The following is a 21,908-nucleotide window of genomic DNA, read 5'->3' on the forward strand; positions in this document are numbered from 1 at the left end:
GGAGGCCCTGGAAGGCCAGGGCACGTGTCCCCAGCGGGCGTGGGACCACAGGCAGTGGCAGGTGGGCTTCAGCCTGGAGACCAGACGTGAAGTCACGGCGGCCTGCGAGCCAGGTGGAGGCCGGGGGACACAGGAAGAGGGACACAGGCTGGCTTCCCGCCTCTCAGCTGGCCGGGAGCACTGCTCTGCCAGCTCTGCCCACTGACCCGTCCCTGGGGACGGGACACAGAGGCACGGGGTGGACAGCAGGTCGTGAAGCCCGTCAACGGCCCCGGCCCACACACTGGTCCCTGACCACAGCCCGGGCCTCAGCTGCCCCGTGGGCCGCCAGTGACCTGCAGCCCCTCCCCCCAGCCTCCCCAAGGAGCTCCAGGATGTCCCATACTGGCTGGTCCAGGGGATTGATAAGAACCAACGCCAGTGGTCGGGTCTCTCAGGACAGTCCTGTGGACCATCCTGGGACTGCATCCTCCAACCCCACCACCTCTGGGGGGCGCCCTCGTGACCCCCAGCATCTCTGGGGAGCTGCAGCAAACAAGCAACCACGGACCAGACATGCATGTGGCAAGGGTCGACCCAGGTCTTGGCATGTGGGTGGATCAGCCTCACAAAGTGGTGACTTCAGCCCATTTCACAGATGAGCAGATGAGGCACTGACTGAAGTAGCTGCCCATGTGCACCCACTTAGGTAGGCCATTAGCCCAATGCTGTGACCCGCCGAGCTGGGGTGGGGCAGGGGTGCACTGGCCAAGCGATTCAGGCCTCAGGGCCCAGGCTGTGCTGGGACAGGGACCCGACCCCCCAAGGCTTGGTTTCTCCCACTCCAACCTCCTCTAGCCACCTGAGGACAGATGCTCCTAGTTCCAGGTGGACACTGGAACCGTGGGTGGGGGGCAGGGGCCCCTCAGCGCTGGGGCTTAGTACTGGCCTTCTCAGGGCCTCTTGGGGGGCACACACTGGGGGGTCCGTCCCCTCCCAGTGTGTTTCCTGATAACCGCCACCATGGGCAGGGCCAGATGTTCTCAGGACCCCCGAGACCCCCGTGACCCAGGGAGTGCCCGCATCCACCCCCGGCCACCTGCACCCTGAGACCAGCTGCTCTCAGCTGCACTGGACTCTGGGGAAACTGAGGCTCTGATTCTCCAGGGTCATCCTCAGGTGCCAGGGGATGACGGAGTTCCCCCACCACGCCCGCCTGCACCCAACTCTGCTATGAGCGTGGTATGACCGGGGGAAGAGGCGGAGGGAGGACAGTGTGGCTTCAGCCTGGGCAGGACAGGGGGTGGCCACGGCAGGGGACACGGACCATGTGGGCCCCTCAGTGCTGATGCTCTAACTCAGTCCCTCCATCCCTCCTGCTCCTCCTTTGGAGTCCCCAAGAAACGCTTGGAGTTGTCAGATACGCCCAGCACCTGCCTTTGTCCAAGGCCTGAGCCTTGGGCCAATGCCTCTGGCCCCCGGTGGTACTCAGGACCTACTCCAAGCTGGGTGCTCAGGGGTCATACCTGGTGATACTGGGTGGGGTCGATGAGGTTCTGGGGGTGAACCTGGGCCTCCTGCACGCAAGTGTGCACCAGCTCTCTGGCCCGGGGCCCTGTTCTGTTTCCTCTGAGCACTGGGCAAGGAGTCAGGAGCCCATGTTGTTCTAGACACTCCCACCCACTGGCTGAGACTCCGGGGTGGCCGGTTGACGGCTCAAAGTCTTGGCCAGGTGGGCCTGGGTGACAGGCGCTCAGTTCTGCTCACTGCAGTGTGCAAACCTGGGAACTGGCCCCTGGAGCCCCGCCCAGTGCTGGGGTGGCAGGTGAGGTGGCCCCTAGACAGAGGCCCAGAACCTGCTGCGTCCCTCGAGTGCTTTGAAAAGGACCCGTGTCCCCTTCTCTCCACCCCTCTTTCCCCAGTGCCCTCGCCCCTGCACCCTTGGGAACGGGGGCTGGGGAAGGGCAGAGCCCACCCCTGTCTTGAAGCCCACCCTTGCCCCACCCTAAGAGTGGGGCACACACAACTCAGAAGCCCGTGGCCTCCTACCCCTGTCCCCGGGCCGGGGTCTCGTATCCCTGACCGGCGGCTGTGGCGGCTTGTTCGATGTCTGGGCCTGAGTGTCGCTCAGAAGCTCTGAGGTCCGTGTGGCACCAGCCGGCGGTGGCCAGACGGCCCCTGGCCTGAAAGTGGGGCCCCAGGCTGAGCCCAGAGTGGGGACACTGACTGTGCCAGTGACCCGGAGACAAGCTGCCCTGCCAAACCCGAGGACACCAGCTTGGCAGTTCTCCCTTTTCCTGCGGCCACCCCAAGTGCCTGGAGGTGGCAGGAGTGTCCCTTGAGGTCTCCCCACTCCCGCCTCAGACATGCGGCAACAGAGCCACAGTGCTCTCGGGGTCCCGACGTGGGCCCACATTAGTCAGGGGCATCCCTGACCGATGCAGTTGGCAGGGCCCGGGGTGGGGGTGGGGTGGCTGGGGGAGGTTGCTGGTCACAGGACAGTGACTCCTGTTCACCTGAGTGAGCCCTGGGCCTCAGACTGTCGTGTGTGTGTCCGTGGACACAGGCCATACTGTCCACGAACGTTCTCTGCCTTGCCTGAGCTGACCACGTCGGAAGAACGTAGCATGTGATACCTGGAATGCACGAGGCCTGGCTCCTCTGTTATGCCCAGCGGTGTGTGATGAGTGATAAGATTCAGGGGACTGAGCAACAGTACCACAGGTGGGGCACTTGCTTCGCCTAGGGCTGACCCTAGATTGTTGGTGTGTTTTGTTTCAGTACCACCCCAGCACTGCTCAGAGCTCACTCCTGGCTCTGTGCGCAGGGATCATCCTGGTGGTTCTTGGGAGACCATCTGGGGCACTGGGGATCGAACCCAGGCCAGCCAGGTGCAGGACGAGCACTTTACCCGCTGTTCACTCTGGTCCCCAACCTAAGCTTGATCCCCAGGACCACATGTGGTCCCCTGAGCACTGCCAGGAGTGAGCACTGAGCACTGCCAGGCGTGGCCTCCTCCCCAGAATGGGGGGAACTCAAAGGATTTTGTGCTACAAGGGGGTGTCAGTGCTCCTTTCCTCTGAGGTCAGAGGTGGGGTACAGCGTGGGCTCTGTGAGGATGGGGCCAGTGTGCGCCTTATCACCTGCTTTTTCGTCAACAGATACGAAAAGTATGTGGAGGCCCAGAGAGACAGGACAGCGGGGAAAGCACTTCCATGTGGCTGACCTGGGTTCAATCCCCAGCACCCCATACGGTCCCTTGAGCCCCGCCAGAAATGATCCCTGAGTGCAGAGCCGGGAGTAGCCCTTGAACACCACTGGATGTGGCTCAAAGCAGGGCTGGCTTAGGGGAGCGCCTGCCTTTGGCTGCTGCCTTGAGGGGTCTGGGAAGGGGCTGTGATGGGAGATTCGGGCTCAGTTTAGGGTGTGGGGCAAAGTGAGGTTGAGGAGGGTCTGTCTGGAGCACGGTGAGCAAGGGCTAGGGTGGGGGGTGCCCAGAGGGCTGGTGCGGGCAGGAAGAGGCTTGATGACATTGGCGTGGGTCTGGCGCGGGCAGCCTGTCTGGTCCCCACTCTGCATATGGAGGAAGGGGTCCTCGGAGCTCACTGGGGGTGGGAGCCTTCGGTAGCACGTGTGCGCCATGGGAGGCAGGCGCCGAGTGGGGGCAGAGCAGATCAGGAAGACGCAGCTTGTAGCAAGAGGAGCTGGCTGGCAGAGCATGGGCTGTGTCCTGTATGGCTGCCCCCGCCCCGAGGGCCAGTGAACATCTCCTGGGCATCTTGGAGCCAGGGGTTTGGTGCAAGTAGCAGTCAATGCCTCTGCAATGCCCCAGGGAGCATTTTTTAAAATCTATTAGAGATGAGAGGCTCTGAAAACCATTAAAAACCGCTTAGGTCGTAATGGGTGGGAGAATTTTGCGTACTTTCGCAGGTAGGGAGGGCGGTGTATCATTTGGGCCATCCAAGCTGGGAAGGTACAAGATTAGTTGCTGGGGGTGGGGCAGGACAGGACTGGGTTTTAAAAAATCCCTTCTAGAAATGACTCCAGGGTCCTCTGCCCATGTGGCACCCGCCCACCAGGATCCATGGTGGGGCTGGGCGGGGGGTTTCACATGTCGCATTCCCAGCCGGGTGACATATGGGGCTTTGGGGGTCCATTCGTTTCCCACGGAAGGATTCCAGAAGCATGGAACCATATTTTATCTTCTATAAGTTGCACAGACTTATTTTGGGGCTGATTTGATCCTTTGAGAGAAGATTTCCCTCCCTCCACCCCTCTTCTGGTATACCATTTAAAATCTCTCAACACTGCTCCAGCTTGAGGACCAAATGTGATTTTAATACAGCGATGATTAGTTTAGAAGCCCTTCAGCCACTGACAAATGTCCTGAACCACGCCGGCAATGTTCTGAGCCCCTTGTCAGGTCGGGAGACGCATGGCGCTGAGACGATTCAAGAAGCCCAGCGCCCTGGGAGGGGGCCTCGTGGATAGGGCCAGGAGTCCGAGGCGACCTGCGCAGGGTGGCCAGAAATCCCGGCTATGGCCCCATTCCGGGCACTCCCCCCCCATCCAAAGCTCTGCCCCAGTATCAGGAGATTGCAAAGCCCCAGGACCTGCACATTTCCCAACTTCTGACACCCCTGCCCACACCTTTCTCTAGGTAATATGACCAGCACCTGCCTTACGTAAGGGGCCCCCGGAGCCAGAAATAGAAGTCAGCGGCTGCCTATGGCTGCAGGAAGAAGGAGCCTTTTAAGGTCAAAACACAATAAGGGTTTGCAAGCACGCATCTGTGTGTCCATGTTCGTGTGTGTGTGTGTGCGCGCGCGCGTATATGTGAAAATGCATGTGCACGTGTGTGTGTATATGTGTGTGTGTGTGTGTGTGTGTGTGTGTGTGTGTGCATCCCTCAGATCACAGAAGGCCATCGAGGATTGAGCCAGCAGAGGGCAGCAGGGGACGAGGAAGAACTGCCCAGGGAGGGACGCAGCCAGCAAGCTTGGGGCCTGGGCAGGCCTGCGGGGACAGGAGCCCTGAACCCTGGGCTTGCCAGTCTGTCCTCAGCGAGCCTAGGTGGGCTGGTTTTTGGGTTTGGTGTTTGTTCTGTTTGTTTGTTTGCCACCTGCCTGCTCCCCTCAGGCTTGTCTCGCTGGGGCAAGGGGAGGGGAGTTGGTTCTTGCCTTGGGTGAGGCGTGTCCTGGGAGCCGGGTACTTGAGTGGATTCACAGAACCAGAAATGGCAGGACCTGACCATGCGTGAGGAAGTAAGAGCATTGCCCATGTGGGCACTGCTCCCTGTGCCCGTGGTGCCCATGCTCCACGACCCCCTCCACCCCTACTGATGGATCCGCCCTGCTGAGCCAAAGCACCAGGGCTTCCGGCAGCGGGACACAGGCAGGGGGTCTGCTGGGCAGGGGAGCCCTGCTGGCCTCAGGGAGGTGGGGGCAGGGCCCAGCCTGCGCCGAGGGTCCGGCTCTCAGAGGGTCTGCTTCCAGCCCTGCCTCAGACACCTCCCTGCCTCTCCAGGCCTCAGTTTCCCAATCTGATGCCACAGTGCTGCAGCCCTGTGATTCAGCAATTCATGGAGGTGAGGAGGGCCTGGGGCACAGATGCACGCAGAGGAGAATCTGGGGTGTTGGCAGCCCAGCGCTCCTACAGTTCTGCTCTGGGCAAGGAGGAAACATGCTTCTGGCCATGGTGGGGGGGGAGGTTTGGACTCTGATGACTGGACCCCCTCAGAGCTATGTCGGCAATGACGCTGGGCAGTGAAGTCCCCCGATGAGCTAAGGACTCCAGCTTTCTCAGGTCCCGGGAAGTCAACCCTGGAACTATCAACGCCTGCTGAGACCCGGCCCGGTCCAAACGCCCGCTGAGACCCGGCCCGGTCCAAACGCCTGCTGAGACCCAGCACCATCCAAACACCCGCTGAAACCCGGCCCAGTCCAAACGTCCGCTGAGACCCGGCACCATCCAAACTCCCGCTGAGACCCAGCACCGTCCAAACGCCCGCTGAGACTCAGTACGTCCAAACGCTTAGACCTGGCCTGGTCCAAACACCCACTCAGACCCGGCACCGTCCAAATGCCCACTGGGATCCAGCACAGTCCAAAGACCCGCTGAGACCTGGCCCGATCCAAACGCCTGCTGAGACCCAGCCTGGTCCAAACGCCCACTGTGTCAGTACTTGTCTGCCTTCCTGCTCACATGCACCGAGCTTACCCCCCCAAATCGTCCACCAGATAAAGGGGGGCTCTGGAAACTGTAGCATCCTGAGTCCAGCCAGGGGAGGGGACGCTAAGTCCCCGGGAGGGAGCCGAGATCCAGAGGGCCTGGGTTCAGGATCAGGGAAGATCCCCAAAGACTCCGCCCTGGGTGGGGCAGCAGGGGATCCTCAGGGGGTGCCATCCCCCTGGGGCCCCTTCCAAGACCCCCACCGCCTAGGCCCCAGGCCACGGCCCACAGGCATTGATGTCACTCCAGCCCTGTGGCCCCACCGGCGGAAGGGTGGAGCGGCAGGGATGGTACATGCCGTTCCAGGGTGCCCCCCCGCCCCCGCTCCACGGACAGCTGCTCCCTAAGGGTTAACCTCAGCCCAGGCCAGAAAGGGGACAGAGCTAGGGGACTCCAGGACGCCTGGAAAGAGGAGGGTTGGGGTTACTCCAGGGGAGGCAGCGAACGAGCAGTGACAGAATAGGGCTCCCGGCACACACAGACGAACACACGGACACACAGACGTGCAGGCGCACAGACACACACTCAGACACACAGATACTCAGACACTCAGACACTCAGACAGACACACACTCAGACAGACACACAGATGCTCAGACACATAGACACAAACTCAGACACACACTCAGACACACACTCAGACAGACACACACTCAGACACAGACGCTCAGAGAGGCAGACACTCAGACATACATACTCAGAAGACACAGAAGCTCAGACAGACACACAGACTCACACATTGTGGCCCCTTGTAGCTCAGATCAAAGATGCGCCCAGCCCTCGAACCCCTGAGGGATGAAAGACCGTGGCCAGAGCCCCGCCGACCCTCTGCCAGGCCCCCCAGGCCCTGCCCAGGGCCGCACTCACCTGGCCTCCCTTCTGGAGGGCGGTGGGGCAGACAGGGAGGTGTGGAGGTTGCGGGCCCGGGAAGTGGAGAGTGATCTCCCTGGGAGCTGACTGCGGCTGGGCAGGGCCCTCCGTGCCTATACCCTGGGGGCGGGTCAGCTGACCCTCAGCACGGGGCGGGCAGCAGGCCTGGCATGTCCCGCTGTCAGCTGGCGCTCCAGAGCGGGAGTGTCTGGGGCGCGGCGGTGCCGGCTCTGGCACTGGTCACTGGGTGTGGCTGGGGTCAGTGCTTCCGGCCTGGCCTCCTGGCCCCCCTCCCTCTCCCCACCCACCCTGCAGTCAGTCCACTCAGCGCCCCCGTCCACGAGGCTCTGGCCTGGCTGCTGCTGATGGGGCCTTGTGTCGGGGACCTACGGGGGAGGGGGCTGACCAGTGAGTTTGGGCCACAGAGAGGTGGCCACGAGAAGTGACCATGCCCCACCGTGTGGTGGGGAGCGGGGAGGTGTCCTGGAAGAAGCAAGCTGGTGAAGGACCAGGGTGCCCCTGACAGGCAGGGGTGCGGGAGAGAGAATGTTCTAGAGAGAAGAGCATGTGCAGAGGCCCACGCAGTAGGGAGGCCGGTCAGGGCAGTGGGGTTGGTGATGAGGGGTAGGGGTGCGGGGGGGAGGGTCTCTGCATGGGGCACCTCAGGAAGGCCAGGCCAGGCGTGAATGGAGCTGAGGGAGTCAGAGGCAGACAGTTGCTGCCCAGGGAGGCTGGGGTGCTGCTCGCTGGGGGTGGCTGGGGGCAATGGGGTGGCGGGGGTGGGGGGGGGTCTGAGCTGGGACAAGTGTTTGCTGTAGCAGCTCAGGTTCTGGGGATTCCCTGGCCCGGCCCCCGGGTTTTCCTGCCCGTTTCCAGGCCCAGGCTGTGCCTTCCAGCACGAAGCCCCTGGGCACCCCCTTTCCGGGTACCAGCCTTGAAGCTGAAGTTAGGGGTCTCCAGCTCTGTCCAGCCCCCTCGGGTCTGACTTGCCCCTGAGCCCACCCTGTATGCCCCCTGCTTCTCTTGGGGGCCTGCTGGTTCCCTCTCCACTGCCCCTCACCCCCACGCCCTCAGCACAGACTCTCTCTGAGGGGCAGGCCCCGTTTGACAGGTGTCATGGGGAGACCAGGGGAGACCCTCCCCCAGGTCACCCTCAGCCACTGTGCCCGCCACACCAGCTGGCCCACTGCCCTGAGAGGCTCCACAGCACAGGTGCCACGGGGCGGGCATGGCTGGTCTCGGGAAGATGTCTCTGGCTGTCCCCAGCCAGATGGGGTGGCCCTGTGGGGACAGCAGGGATCCCCGGGCTGCACGGGGTGAATGCAGGGTGGCGTTTCAGGGGGAGAGCGGCCAGGGCACGGGCAGGCTGCCTGGCCAGCACAGTCCAGTGACTTGCTGGACTCCAGCATCCTGTGCCCGGAAGAGGGGGCAAGGTCCTTCCTGAGACCCCCGCTGCTATACTCGAAGCTGTGTGCGGTAGGCAGGGCGGAGGGGGCGGGGCGGGGGCCTTCGGGTGCCTGGGCTCTGGCTGGCCTAGGGACAGGCCAGCCCCGTGCTGACTCCTCGGCTGTTTCCGTGACGCCCTTTGGGAGTCCCTAGGACGTGTCCCGGGACACTGCTGTAAACAGCCACATGGGCCTGCCCAGGAGCGGTGCTCTGCGGGCAAGGCCACGTCCTTCCTGCTGTGCTGCCCGCCAGGCCACGTCACTCCTGCCGGGGCATTTCCCAGGGCTCAGCTTGTCCCCTGGACGCCTCTGCCCACCTTCCTCCAGGAACCCGGTGCCACCTGCTGACCCTCAGAAGCTACCAGCCAGAGGCAGAGGTGTGGGCGTCTCTGGGGGCCACTGGGCACCCTCTCCCAACTCAACACAGTGGCCTTTCTGCCTCTCCAGCCTCACCACGTCCCTGTCCCCAGGGGACCCCCTGAGCTCCCCAGCCACTGCACGGAGCCCCTGGAGGCCTGGACAGGGGCTGTGCGGGAACCTCCGTCCTCCCACACTGGGCTTTGAAGGGTGCCTAGGAGCCTGCAGGCTGCAAGGGGACAGCGGGCAGAGAAGTGCATGCATGGACCCAGAGCTCTGGGCAGGGCGTTTCCAGAAGCCTCCGGGCTGGTGAGGGCGTGAGGGCAAAGTTGACAAGGGTCACCTCGCTTCACCTCCCTCCCTCAGGTGCTGCGTGCTCACACAGCACTCCCCCCACCCAGAGCCCTGCAGAGGGGTGGCCCCCAGAGTCCACCTGGGGTGGGGGCCGGGATCCTGCAGACTCAGCCTTCAGGTGGGGTGGGGGTGGGGGGACGGGGGTGCACGGTGGCACCCTGGCTCTCCGGAAGGCCGGCCTAGAAACCGATGGGCAGGATGGCAGCTGGGGGGGGGGGGGGCGGGGTGGGCAGCTGCCGCCGTTATTTATGGCTGTTTCTCCGCGAGTCCTTCAGGGCCACGAAGGTAATTGAATAAGTGAGCGTGAGCGAAGGCGGGCGATCATTTAATTGTGGCAGAAAATGAAGTTGGTTGCAGCTGGGGGCCGGCAGCCCATTACCGCGGCCCTGGTTTCTGCTGAGCTGGGCGAGTGGGCTGGCGCGGCCATCCATCCCGGCCGGCCCTGCTGGCCCCCGCAGCTGGCCCCGCGCTGGCGGTGCCTCGCTCCTTCTCTGGACCCCAAAGCAGCCTGGGCAGGGGCGCTCCTGCAGGGCTGGGAGGCAGGAGGGTTCTGACTCTTCTCAGCAGACACAGAACACTCTCAGGGTTTTCCAAGCGCCCCATGACCACTGGCTGTGTCTGCTTCTGTCCAACCTCCCTTGGTCCTGCGGGGAGAAAGTGGTACCGGTGGGCCCAGTTTTCAACAAGGAGGTGCTGAGGCCCCGGGCCTGACTCCTGGGTCAGACCTGAGTTGTCCCCAAGAGGCACTGAGGTTTCGGGGTGCAGCCGGAGGGACCCACAGGGGCTTTGGGAGGTCCTGCCGGGCCTGCCATCATCATGCTTCTGCTCCCATTTGGTCCAGCTGGTCACCCATTTGCCCCTGGACAAGCCCAGGGCAGAGGCTGGGCCTGGAGGCCCTGGCAGGCCTGGACCTGCTGGGACACCGAGGCACACGGCCCCGGGGCTCCGCTGGCGGCCTTCCCGGAGGAGGAGGCAGATAAAATTAGGCTGCAATGTGAGAAGGCGGCTGCCCTTCCCCGCCGGGCAGCGCCTGAGGCCAGTCCAGCACTCTGAAGAAGCCCGAAGACACTGGTGCGGGGCGCTGGGTCCAGGCCCAAGCTGCAGGTGACCTCAGAAAGTCCCTGGGCCTTTGCTGATTGGTTCTGCCTGGGACTTACCCAGCCAAGTGCGTGGGCCACTCCAAGCTCACTGCCCATGGGTCTGGGGGGTGATGCAGAGCCAGGGATTGAACAGGGGGGTCCCCAAGGGTGTGGAGGGAGGTGCTCAGACCCCAGCCACGTGGTCCGAGCCACCAAGGGAGCAAGATGAGATGGTTGTCCTTGCTCCTCCTGCAGGGAGCTTAGGTTTTTTGGGTTACTCCCACAACAGTGCCCCTGAGGCACACCCAATTCCATCAAGGCTAATAATCCTATGTTGTTTTTCTCTTTCCTTTATGTCGTTTGCATGGTTTGTTTAGCAATGTCCATTTTTTGTATAGACACAGGAAGACAGTTCATGATATGCCATGTAACATGGGAGATAATTGACTTCAAATACTATCTATTCCTGGGCATCCATCATATTTACTTGACTTAAGCCTCAGTTGCCCTTACTTCCTAACAACCCCAAAAGGAGGGTCCCTATGAAGGGACCGGATGGACCCAGGGCAAGCTGTAAGCTACCCTGGCATCGGAAATGGATAAGCTAAGCGCAGTAACTGAATAAGGACCCTAGTTGGGGTTAGGAAAGACTAACCCGGCCCGAGAACTGTAGTCTGGGATATATAGCGAGATGACCCCAGGAAGAGCCAACCTTTAAGCTTAACATATCTCTTACTGTGTTCATACAAAATGACTAGAAATACTATAAAGAGTAAATGTACTATGATTGATTAAATGAATTACTAGCCGAGGAAAGGAGGAAGCAATCCACACTGGATGGAATCCCACCCTTGAGTGGATCTCCTAGTAATCTGGAGAGCTGAACCCTCAGATGAGATTTTCTCCTTGAGTTAATTCCCTAGAGCTTCCCCTGAAGGAGGGGCTTTACCTCTGTTTGTTGTTATGACAGTGTTCAACCTCACCTATGTGTACCCCCACCCTTCATGATTTCTATATAACTGTGTTGTGAGGGGAAAGAGGGGACGAGGATGAGGGGACTATGATGACTCGGACTATGACCAAAACTACGACTAAACTGTGCCGCGAGGGGAGAGATCAGACTATGCTGGGGAGGAGAGAGAAATAAACTTTCTACCAACCACCTGGGGCCCTGTTTCTCCGTTCCCCTGGTCCTTCGTCCATCGATTTGTCCATCCATCCGTCGCTATGGGCTGGCCAGGGGAACGGTTCTCGGACACCAAACGCACTTGTCCCGCATGCCCATGCTTCACATAAGGGTATGTGAAAGAGTGTGAGTGTGTGAGTATGTGTGAGTATGTGTGTCGGTGCATGTGAGTGAGTATGTGTGAGTGTGTGTGTGTGTGTGTGTGTGTGAGAGAGAGAGAGAGAGAGTGTGTGAGTATTTGTCAGTGCATGTGAGTTTGTGTGAGGGTGTCCGTGTATGTCAGGGAATGTGTGGGAAAGAGTACGGGTGAGTGTGAGTGTGAGAGTGTGTGTCTGTGTGAGAGACAGAGAGACAGGGACAGAGAGACAGAGAGATGGAGAGACAGGTGTCTGACGCAGGTTTTGCTGAGATGGTTCTGGTTGGTTTGTGGGGTCAGGCATTGAGACCCTGACTCTGAAGGTGGGACCCTCTTCTGCAGGACGGGGAGGGGCGGGACAGGCAGCTCAGCAGGAGGTCTGGGTTCCATCCCTGCACCCAAATCAAAAAAATAATAAGTAAATAGAAGGGCCCAGGAAGCTGGCTCAGAGGGTGGGCGCGAGCCCTCGGCCCCACGCATAGGGTGTCCCCAGCACCGACATGAGAATCGCCAGAGCGGCACAAAGGGGCTCAATGTGCAGCCGGGCCAACGCCCTGCTCCGTCAAGCCACCAGCACCCCGTGTTCTCTGCAGCTCTGTCCACACGGCCAAAACCCGGAGACGGCCCAAGAGCCCAAGGGCAGGCGATGGATAAAGAAACTGTGATGCAGATACGCAGTGGAATCTGCTCAGCTACAGAGAGGACAGCTGGGGGCTGGAGAGGTAGGATGGCTAAGGAGCTTGCCTTGCAGACGGTCGACCAGGGTTTGATTTACAGCACCCCGTGTGATTCCCCAAGCCCCATCAAGGGTGATTCCTGAGCCCGGAACCAGGAGTCAACCTGGAGCATAGTCAGGTGTGCCCCTGCCAGAAAATAAAGAAGAAAAGAAAAAACTCATGCCATGTGCTGCCCTGTGTGTGGACCTACAGATGATCAGGCTGAGCGAAGGAAGTCGGGGAGAGAGACGGACAGACTGACCTCTCCCGTATGTGGGAAAGAAAGAAAACAGGAGGGAAACAGCAAAGAGACAGAGCCGAGGAACTGGCCCCAGCACTGGGCTTCCCATGGTGGGGGACCAGCGGGGGACGCTGGTGGAGCGTGTGGGGTCGGGATGTTGTGTGCAGGAGGCCTGATCAATAATAGTACTGTCCATCACGGTGCCTAACGTTAAAAATAAAATGATACGAATGTCCAGCTGAGAACAGCAGAGCATGGGACCCGAATGGTCCCTGAGTGTCTACACAGAGCGTCCATGTGTGAGGTGGCCAGCATCTGGGGGCAGGTACATGGGTGCAGGGATGACTCCTTGCTCTCTGCTCAGGGCTCACTCCTGGCTCTGTGCTCAGGGATGACTCCTGGCTCTGTGCTCAGGGCTCACTCCTGGCTCTGTGCTCAGGGCTCACTCCTGGCTCTGTATTCAGGGCTGATTCCTGGCTCTGCACACAGGGCTCACTCTTGGCTCCGCACTCAAGAATCACTCCTGGCTCTGCACTCAGGGCTGACTCCTGGCTCTGTGCTCAGGGTTCACTCCTGGCTCTGCACTCAAGGCTGACTCCTGACTCTATGCTCAGGGCTGATTCCTGGCTCTGTGCTCAGGGCTGACTCCTGGCTCAGTGCTCAGGGTTGACTCCTGGCTCTGTGCTCAGGGCTCACTCATGGCTCTGTGCTCAGGGCTCACTTCTGGTTCTGTGCTCAGGGATCACTTCTGGCTCTGCATGCAGGCATTATTCCTGGCAGGCCCAAGGGACCACAGGGGGAGGCAGGGATCGAACCTGGTTCAGGGTGTGTGAGCAACTGCCCAGCCGTCTCTCAGTCACTCCATGTCAAGAGAGCCCCTAAGCCTGAGTTGCCCCTGCATGATGGCACAGGGTAGGAAGGTGTGTGTGGGGGGGCAGAGGAGGGGACGAGGGGAGGAGCACTGAGGCAGGAGAGTCGGAGTTGGGAGCCTGAAAGAGCTGAGTGAGCGGAGAAAGCAAACTTGAGTTGCGCAAAGTGCCGAGATCTTATGGCTGGAGAGACAGAACAGGGGTTAAAGCATCGAACTTACACGCAGACAAGCGAGTTCAAACCCCCAACACCACCTGGAGTGATCCCTGAGCACAGTGCCAAGAGCAAGCCCCGAGCACCACCAGCTGTGGCCCCCAAACCAAAGGAAAACCTCTTATTGAACCTAAACAGTGATTGATGGGTTGGGCAGAACCCCGGTTAGCAGGCAGGATGGAGCCAAGGAACCCTTTATCAGCCTAAAGGGGGAAACAGAAGCAGAAACCAGCGAACACGGGCTGGTCAGCCGAGGAATGGAGAGGTGGGGTGCCCGCGGCTGCCTTGGAGGTGTGAGGCCCCGAGTCTGGTGCCTGCCTCGCCCCTCATGTCCCTCCCAAGGGCCGCCTGACACCGCACCCAGCAGAAGGGCCCAGGACCCCAGGGCTGGCTGGCTGGGCGACCGAGGGCTTCACCCTCCGTTTCTCGGAGAGGTCGCTCCAGAGTTGGGTCTGGTTCAGTGACGTGGCTCAGCGCACACAGCAGTGACCTGTGGCCTCCGGCAAAGGTGCACACCCCTGACACCCGGGGACTCGCTGGCCGAGGGCCTGGACTGTAGCTGCAGGATCCCGTGTCCATCCCCACGGCCTCTGGCTCCCACCCAGGGCCTGATAAGGAGAAAGATGAGGAGGCAGGGACAGATGGTTTTTTTGCAGGGCGGGGTCACGGGGTCTGAACAGGACGCTGAACTCTGATGATCAGAAAGCCAGCAAAGGCCCAAAGAAAGGCTGGTGTGGAGTGGACATTTGTCACGATGAGGAAAGCGGGGAGCAGGGCCGGGAACGTGGTGGCTGGGGAGAGCGCAGATGGGAGGGACTTCAAGAGGAGGATGTTTCACCACAAGTAAGAGGACGAAGAGAGCCCCAGGCACAAGGGGCCTCTGTGGGCCACTGAGACATCTGGGGTGCAGGTGCATGGGTGCAGGTGGATGGGTACGGGTGCATGTGTGTGGGTGCAAGGGTGTGGGTGGATGGGTGCAGGTGGATGGGTGCAGGGGGGTGGATGTGGGTGCAAGGGTGCAGGTTTGGGTGCGTGGGTGTGGGTGCATGGGTGAGGCAGGTGGGGAGGGCTGACTTTTCAGCCCCTCCTGTCACTCCGCCTACCTGCAGTCTCTGTGGAGAGGCAGTGACCCTATGACCCTGACAGAAAGCCCCCTGGGGACCCACGCATTGCTGCACACTGTCCCCTTGGCTGCTGGCCCCAGCTGCACATGGCACGGGGGACAGTGGCCGGTGGCTAAGGTGCTTCTCATTCATGCATGTTTGTGGACTCTTGCATGGTCAGTGGACACTGTCATGTGTGTTGACCATGGCATGTGTGTGGATACTGGGGTGTGTGGTGGACACTGGCATGTGTGTAAGGACGCTGGTGTGTGCGGTGGACACTGGCATGTCAGGTGCGTGCTGGCATGTGTGTGGACACTGGTGTGTGAGGTGGATGCTGGCGTGTGTGTAGACACCGGCGTGTGTGGACACTGGCGTGTGGACAGTGGCGTGCGGGTGTGGCGTGCTCTATGCTGACCTGTCTGCGGGCTGTGACTGGCTCCTCAGGCTCCTCCTACCCACCCCTGCTTCCAAGCCCTGTGGAACCAGGAGCACCGTGGGCGGTGCTGGCTGCCGGGAGGACGGAGGGAAGCCGGACGGCCTCTCGGCCCCTCCCATCACCTGCCCCTTGAGCTCATGGGCTAGGGCAGCTGTGGGAGGACAGACCTCGGCCTGCGTCTCAGAGCTCTGCCTTGGGAAGGGGGGGATGCCCCCAGTCCTGGAGCTGCCGCTGGGTGGGGGCGTTCCGTGGGGCGGGGAGGGAGGCCGTGCGGTCACCCCTGCAACATTGCGCTGCACTGGGGCCCCAGAGCTAAGTGAGGGCACCCCTCCTGTGGCCAGGGCTCGGCCTCGTCTGAGGGAGGCCCCTACCTGGGCCCAGCTCCCTCTGAGTATGTGTGGGATCTTGGGGGGCACAAGCGTGAGCCCTCTTCCTGTTCCCAGCTCTCTCCTCTCTCCTCTTCTCTCTCAGTCTCTTCTATTTCTCAGTCCTTCTCCCCCAGGCCTTAGAGCTGGACTGACACCTCCTCCTGGAAGCCTTCCTGGGAGAGCTGGGAGAGCCCCTCTCCTCTCTTCTCCCACTTTTTGGTCCCGGGGAGCAGGAGAGGCACCATTTTGGGGGTCCTTCTTGACTGCTCCCCTCCTGCCCCCCTCCACCCAGTGCCAAGGTTGAAGAGGGAGAAGACCTCGATAGTTGCCAGGGGCATCCTGGGGTCCCAGCTCAGAGGGCCGGGCCACTGAGTGACCCTTCTGGGCTCCAGCACCCCTGACTGGCCGTCCCCTCCCCGCACATAAACCCCAGGTCCTCCTGCCCTATCGCTGGGTGGCTGGCCGGGCCCTGCAGGACTGACCTCAGCAGGTCAGCACCTGCGGCCAGTCCCTCTCAAGGCGCTGGCTGCTGTGGTGCTGCCCCCTGCTGGTCGCCCCTGCTGCAGGCCCAGCTGCCCCCCAGCGGCCCGGCAAAAGGCGGGGCTGACTGCTGAGGCTGTGGTTGCCAGTCTGCGGCCGAGCCCTGGGGGGCACCTTCCCGGCACCCTCCTCCTCCCCGTCCAGGTGCCACCGGCCCCTTCCTCTAGACGGGTGTGTCCCCTCAGTGAGTCTCAGGACTTGGGATTCAAATCTTGGCTCCCCGACCAGCCAGGCGTCTCCCAGAAGGCTTGTTCTTGCTTCACGGACCCACAGGAATCCGTCTTTTATCTCCCCAAATCCTGGAGCTGTATCGACGCCTCTGCCAGGAAGCCTTCCTGGGACAGCCTTCTCCCCTGATATCTGCGAACGGCAAGCAGAGGAGGGGCGGCTGTGACCGAAAGGATTAGGTTTTCATGGGGACGAATCGAAGCGCACTGCGAAGCCACTGGACTTTGCAAACGCCAGCTTGTCAAACCATCGAAGCCACAGTGCCAGGCTGGGCGTGGGCGTGGGGGTGGGGGTGGGGGGGCTTCCCCGGCGGAGGGGAGGGGGGACAAGTCCCGGGGCAGGGGCAGCTCTGCCCTGAACTCAGGCTCTTCTCTGTGTGGCTGACCCTTTGTCCCGCCCCACATCTGTCCTCAGCTTGAAATGGGCCGGGGCCAGGCTGCCCGTGGTTGCAGTTAGTCAGGAGGCCACAGGTGCCCGCCCTGCCCTCTGCGCTGGACGCTGCCTCCTCCTCTCGGGTCTGGGCAGGTCCCTGGACAGTGACCAGAGGGATACCGGCCACTTCTGGCCTGAGGTCTTCAAGGCCTTGTCCTGCACAGCTGTGCTGCCAGGGTGGCAGTGCCCAGTGCCCGGGTGCCTCGTCCCGCCCGAAGAACAGGGTCATTTGGACGAGCTTTCGATCGCGAGAGTACAAACACTGTCCCGAGAGTTTTCCAGCGCCGAGACCACAGCAGTGTGGAACCAGCTCTTACAGCCCATACCGGGGAGGCAGCGGGGGCAGCTGTAGGGTGAAGGGGGCACCCAAGATACCGTGTCCCCGAGGTCACTAAATCACTGGTGTCTGGAATCAGTAACAGATAATCCTGGGGACGTGGACAAGGCCCCCAGCACGAGTCTTACTCAGCGTGACTCAGCACGACCAACCGTTGCTTGACCGTAGCCTTGCTCAGCATGACTCAACATGACTTGGCATTACTCGGCATTATTCGGCAATGTTGAAGCCTGTCTGGCATCATTCAATATTGCTCAGCACTGCTCAACAGTACTCAGCATTACTCGAATTACTCGACATTACTCGGCATTACTCGGCATTACTCAGCATTACTCAGCAGCACTTAGCATTGTTCAGCATGGCTCAGCAGTACTTAGCATTACCCAGCATTACCTAGCATTCCTCGGCATTACTCAGCAGTACTTGGCATTGCTTGGCATTACTCAGCTTGGGTGCAGAGCAGCCAGGCTTACATCGCAGATCATTCTGGCACCTGGCTGCCTGGCACGCCCACATTCCGGGGAGAGGCGGAGTGAGTGGCTCTGCACGGGGCTGGAGGTGCTTGTTTGCACACGGCCCACATTCCGTCATTGGTACCTGCCCATGGTCCCCCGAGCCCATCAGGAGTGGTCCCCGAGCTTGGAGCCTGGAGTAAGCCCTGAGCACTGCTGGGTGTGGCTCAAAAAAAGGGAGGGAATCTGCAGCCACAGGAGTCAGGGCACACCCCCAGCTCCCTGGCCCGGCTACCCTGAGGATGGAGCGCAGGCAGGGCAGACAGGAGCCCTGGGTTCTGCCCCCCACCCCCATGATGTGATGGGGTAGGGTAGTGTGGTGGGGTAGGAGGGGGCAGGAGTCTCAAGGACAGGGCGGGGTGCAGTGCCTGGATACCCCACAGAGCAGACACCCAAGGGTGGCGAAGGGCAGAACATGGCCTGCTGGCCTCTGCTGATGCTGGTGTTTACAATCAGAAAGTTCCGCGGCCCTTGCGGGGTGCTTAAATTAGCCCCCGTGCAGACCAAATCATTTCACTTGCAGAGAAGGGCTTAATTGCCAGGGGAACGAGGCGAAGGGAATTCTGTTGCCTGTTTTCATTGGAGAAAATTACTGTACTTTCCCCTGTCTCCTTCCAAAGCAGAAGCAGCTCGCAATTGGGCTGTGGCATCCGCACCACTCTCCCTTCTTGGGGAGAAGTTCACTCCTTCCCCGTCCTCCAGGCCCTACTCAGGCTTTTTCTTCTGTCTCTCTGGCTGGGGATGTGGGGAGAGGCCAGCCTGGCCCCTAGGGTGGGTAATGTCGGCGTGGTTTGCCCTCCGGTGCCCTCCCCCTGCCTTGAGAAGCTGCCCTAACTTTAGGGGACTCGGCGTGGTCTGGCCTGCGCTGCCCACAGGGATGGAATGTTTCGTGCCTGTCCTGAGCCCTGTCTGCTCAAGTCTCGGTCCCCAGCGCTGCAGGGAGCAGTGCCCCAGGTCCCTCTCACATGGTCCCTGTGTCTGTCTGGTCCCAATATTAGGTCTCCCTCCCTAGCCAGTCTCAGCCATCTGCAGTGGAGTGGGGGAGCGGGGCGCAGGGGGAGGCGAGAACCCACCGTGGTCTGACAACCATCTCCCTGTGGAAGCCCTCGACTCCACATGGCCGAGGACGGGGACACCCAGACCCCTCTACAGATGCCAGGAGCCCCTGGCGAGTTCAGGCTGTCGGCTATGCCCTGGCCAGCTGTGAACGCAGGTGCCAGCATCCTCCTGGGGTCCAATTAAGCGGCTGGAAGGACCCACAAGACTTGGGGAAGTCTCGAATGCATCACTGGTTTATTACCAGGCTGGAAGGATACGAATCAACAGTCAGTGGAGGAGAAGCCCAGGGCTCCAGCCAGGACCCCCCAGAAACCCTCCCTTGGGGCCACACCCAGAGCTTTTTGTTTCAGTTTTTTTACCATCAAGACCCTCCCTTGCCAAACTCTCCTGCAGCTTATGGCTAAGACCCCGTAGTTGACCCCACAGACTTTCTTTTTGGTCTGGGGGCCAGAGCCAGCAGTGCTCAGGCCTTACTCATGGCTCTGTGCTTGGGAATCCCTCCTGGCAGGGCTCCTGGGGTGCTGGGGTTCAGCAGTGGGTGACTCAGGGGTCATCAGTAACTGAGCCCAGGCGGCAGCCCCTCCCTGCAGGCCGGGGGCAGGGCAGAAGGACCCACCCTCTGCTGCCTGGTTTCCCTGGTAACCAGCTCCCATCCTCAGATGTTTTTCCGAGTTACCTCTATTGACACAGCAGAATGCTGATCGCGCTCCACAACAGGAAACTCCAAGGCTTTGGGAGCTGGGGGCCAGGTATTAGGAAGGTCGCATGAACAAGAGAAATACACGTGGGGGACCCAGATGAGCATTTCATAGGCCCCCTGAGGTTGTGCCCCCAGTCCTCATGCCCCCATTGTCCCTTCTGGAACAATGCTGTGGGGGTCCTCGGAGGAAGCTGGACCCCCGCCCTTCTCCAGCTCTTGACCGACCCCTGCTACTGAAGGGCTTCAGGGAGGTCTACTGTGGGCTGAAACCCCGGGGGCCACGGGAGGGCAGTTCGAGGGGCGCTTGCCCAGATGAGAAGGCCGAGGGATCCAGATGTGTCGTGTCAGCTCTGGGTTTTTCTGTCTGGGCCCGTCCTGAGTGCTGGGGACACCGTGAGAGAATGTGGGAGCTGGGGCCGATGTGGGGGTGCTGCGACCGCTGGGTTAGTGAGGACTGAAGGGCAGCCCCCGAGGGTGATGGGTGTGGGGAAGAGGAGACACAAGGAGGGCTGGGGGCAGCAGGGTCACTGTGGGGAGACCCAGGGCTGCAGGGAGGGAGGCCGGCAGGAGGTGGGCGCGGGAGGGCAGGGCTGGGGCGGGCACAGGAGGGCACGTGGGTGAGAGAGACAGACGGGCATGGTGTGTGTGAGAGAAGACTCAGACTGCTGCGTGTGTGCACATGAGCTTGTAGGTGCATGTGAGTGTGCACCTGTGTGCACACAGATGTGCGTGTGAGTGTACCCTAGAGTGTGCGCCTGTTAATGTGTGTGCATATGTGTGTGCATGTGTGAGAGCATGTGTGTGATTGTGCGTGTATATGTGTGACTGCATGTGTGTGCATTTGTATGTGTGTGAGTGTGGGAGTATGTGTGCTTGTGTGTGTGACTGTGTGTGCATTACTGTATGTGTGTACGTGTATATCCATGTGTGTGCACACATGTGTTCACACACATGTGCACGTTTTTGAGCAAGTATATCTATGTGTGCATGTGTGTACATGTATGCACACGTGTGTATGTGCACGTTATGTGCATGTATTTGTGTGCACACATGTGCTTGCGTGTGTGCACACACATGTGTGCGCATGTGTCTGCACATATGTATGTTCATGTGCGTGCACACGCATGCGTCTGCACATGTGTGTGCATGTGTGTCTATGTGTGTACATGCATGTGTATTTGTGTGCACACGTATGTGCATGCAAGCGTGCGTGCATGTGTGTGTGTGCATCCTGGGCCCTGGACTACCTTTCTCTTCTCCCTGTGCTCATGCCATGTCCCTCATTCCCAGCAGCCCCACCTCATGCCCAGTGGTTGCAGGGACTTAGGGGTGAGTGGACCCAGCGTCCTGGGTCCTGGTTGGAGAGTTGTACCACCTCGGGGGATGAAGTCAGGTGGCACCAGGCAGCAGGGCACGTGCCCAGCCCCCGCCGTGCCTCCCCCTGCACTCCTCGGCCGGCCAGCGCTCTGCCCTGGTGCTGGAGGGGTGGAGGCAGCCCAGGAGGACTGTTCAGGGATCCTTGGGTGGACCAAGAGCAGAAGCATCCCGTCCCTTCCCTGCGGGGGAGGCCGTCAGGATAATGGATCTGCGTCCGCACACCTGCCTCTCTGATGGCGCTTTGTTCTGAGGCGCAAAGTCAACGGTGTATTAATTAAGGGGGAGCAGCTGCTCCCGCAGTTCGGATGATCAGTCAGTGACAAATGGCCATGTTTACCTTCTTTTTGAGCAGAGCTTCTGGAAGCTCCTGGGTGGACACTGCGGCCGAGATTTGTGGGGTACGGCTTCTCCCTCATTCCCCCAAAGCTGCTTTATTGGTTCCACTGAGCCCTCAGGACCGTTTGTCATCCGGAGTGGCAGGGGCTGGGCCGAGCAACTTCTCAACTGTCCACGGGATGGGCCTGGACCCCACGTGGGTACCCTCCCACCTCGGCCCTCTGGGCTGCCCTGGTGAAATGAGTGGCCTGAAAGGGGAGCTGGGGTCCTTCAAAGACTGGGGGCTGTGGGCTCGGGCTGTCTGCACGGAGGGAAAGCCTGGCCTCCAGGTGGTCCCCAAACAGCTCCGGTAAAACACAGGGACCAGAGAGTCAGGACAGTGCGCAAGGCACTTGCCATGTACATGGCCAGCCAGGCTCGATCCTGGGCACATACTGCCAGGAGGAACCCCTGAGCACCCGGTAGACGTGAGCCAACCCCATGGTCCCTACAAAGACAGAGATGCACAGTGGAAGAAAGGGGGCCTGGCTTCTCTGTGCCCTTGGCCTGGCCCTCTGCCTCCCCATCTGGTTGTGGTTGTTCTCATCACTCCCACCCACATCCCACACGGGGTGCCCGGGGTGGGAGGTGGAAGAGCCAGTCCACAGCTCAGAAGCTGGACTTTGGTCCTAGCAGGTGGGCGAGGTGGGAGGCCCTGCTGGGACTTGGTGCCCCCTAGTGCCAGCAGCACACCTGTCTCTGCCTCCCCTTCCCCGAGCAGAGGGAACCTCTAGGGCTGGCATGACTGGTCCTGTGCACTG

The 21,908-nt window shown here is 60.8% G+C and overlaps 1 protein-coding gene across 1 annotated transcript in view; it reads left to right on the top strand.

Moving 5' to 3' along the window:
* The window catches only part of ITPR3 (inositol 1,4,5-trisphosphate receptor type 3), a 278,545-nt gene that overhangs the window by 99,480 nt on the left and 157,157 nt on the right, over positions 1 to 21,908 (top strand). The gene's annotated exons all lie outside the window — the stretch shown is intronic.

Source organism: Sorex fumeus, unplaced genomic scaffold (genome assembly GCF_029834395.1).
Source record: "Sorex fumeus unplaced genomic scaffold, SorFum_2.1 ptg000094l, whole genome shotgun sequence".
NCBI classification, from domain to species: Eukaryota; Metazoa; Chordata; class Mammalia; order Eulipotyphla; family Soricidae; genus Sorex; species Sorex fumeus.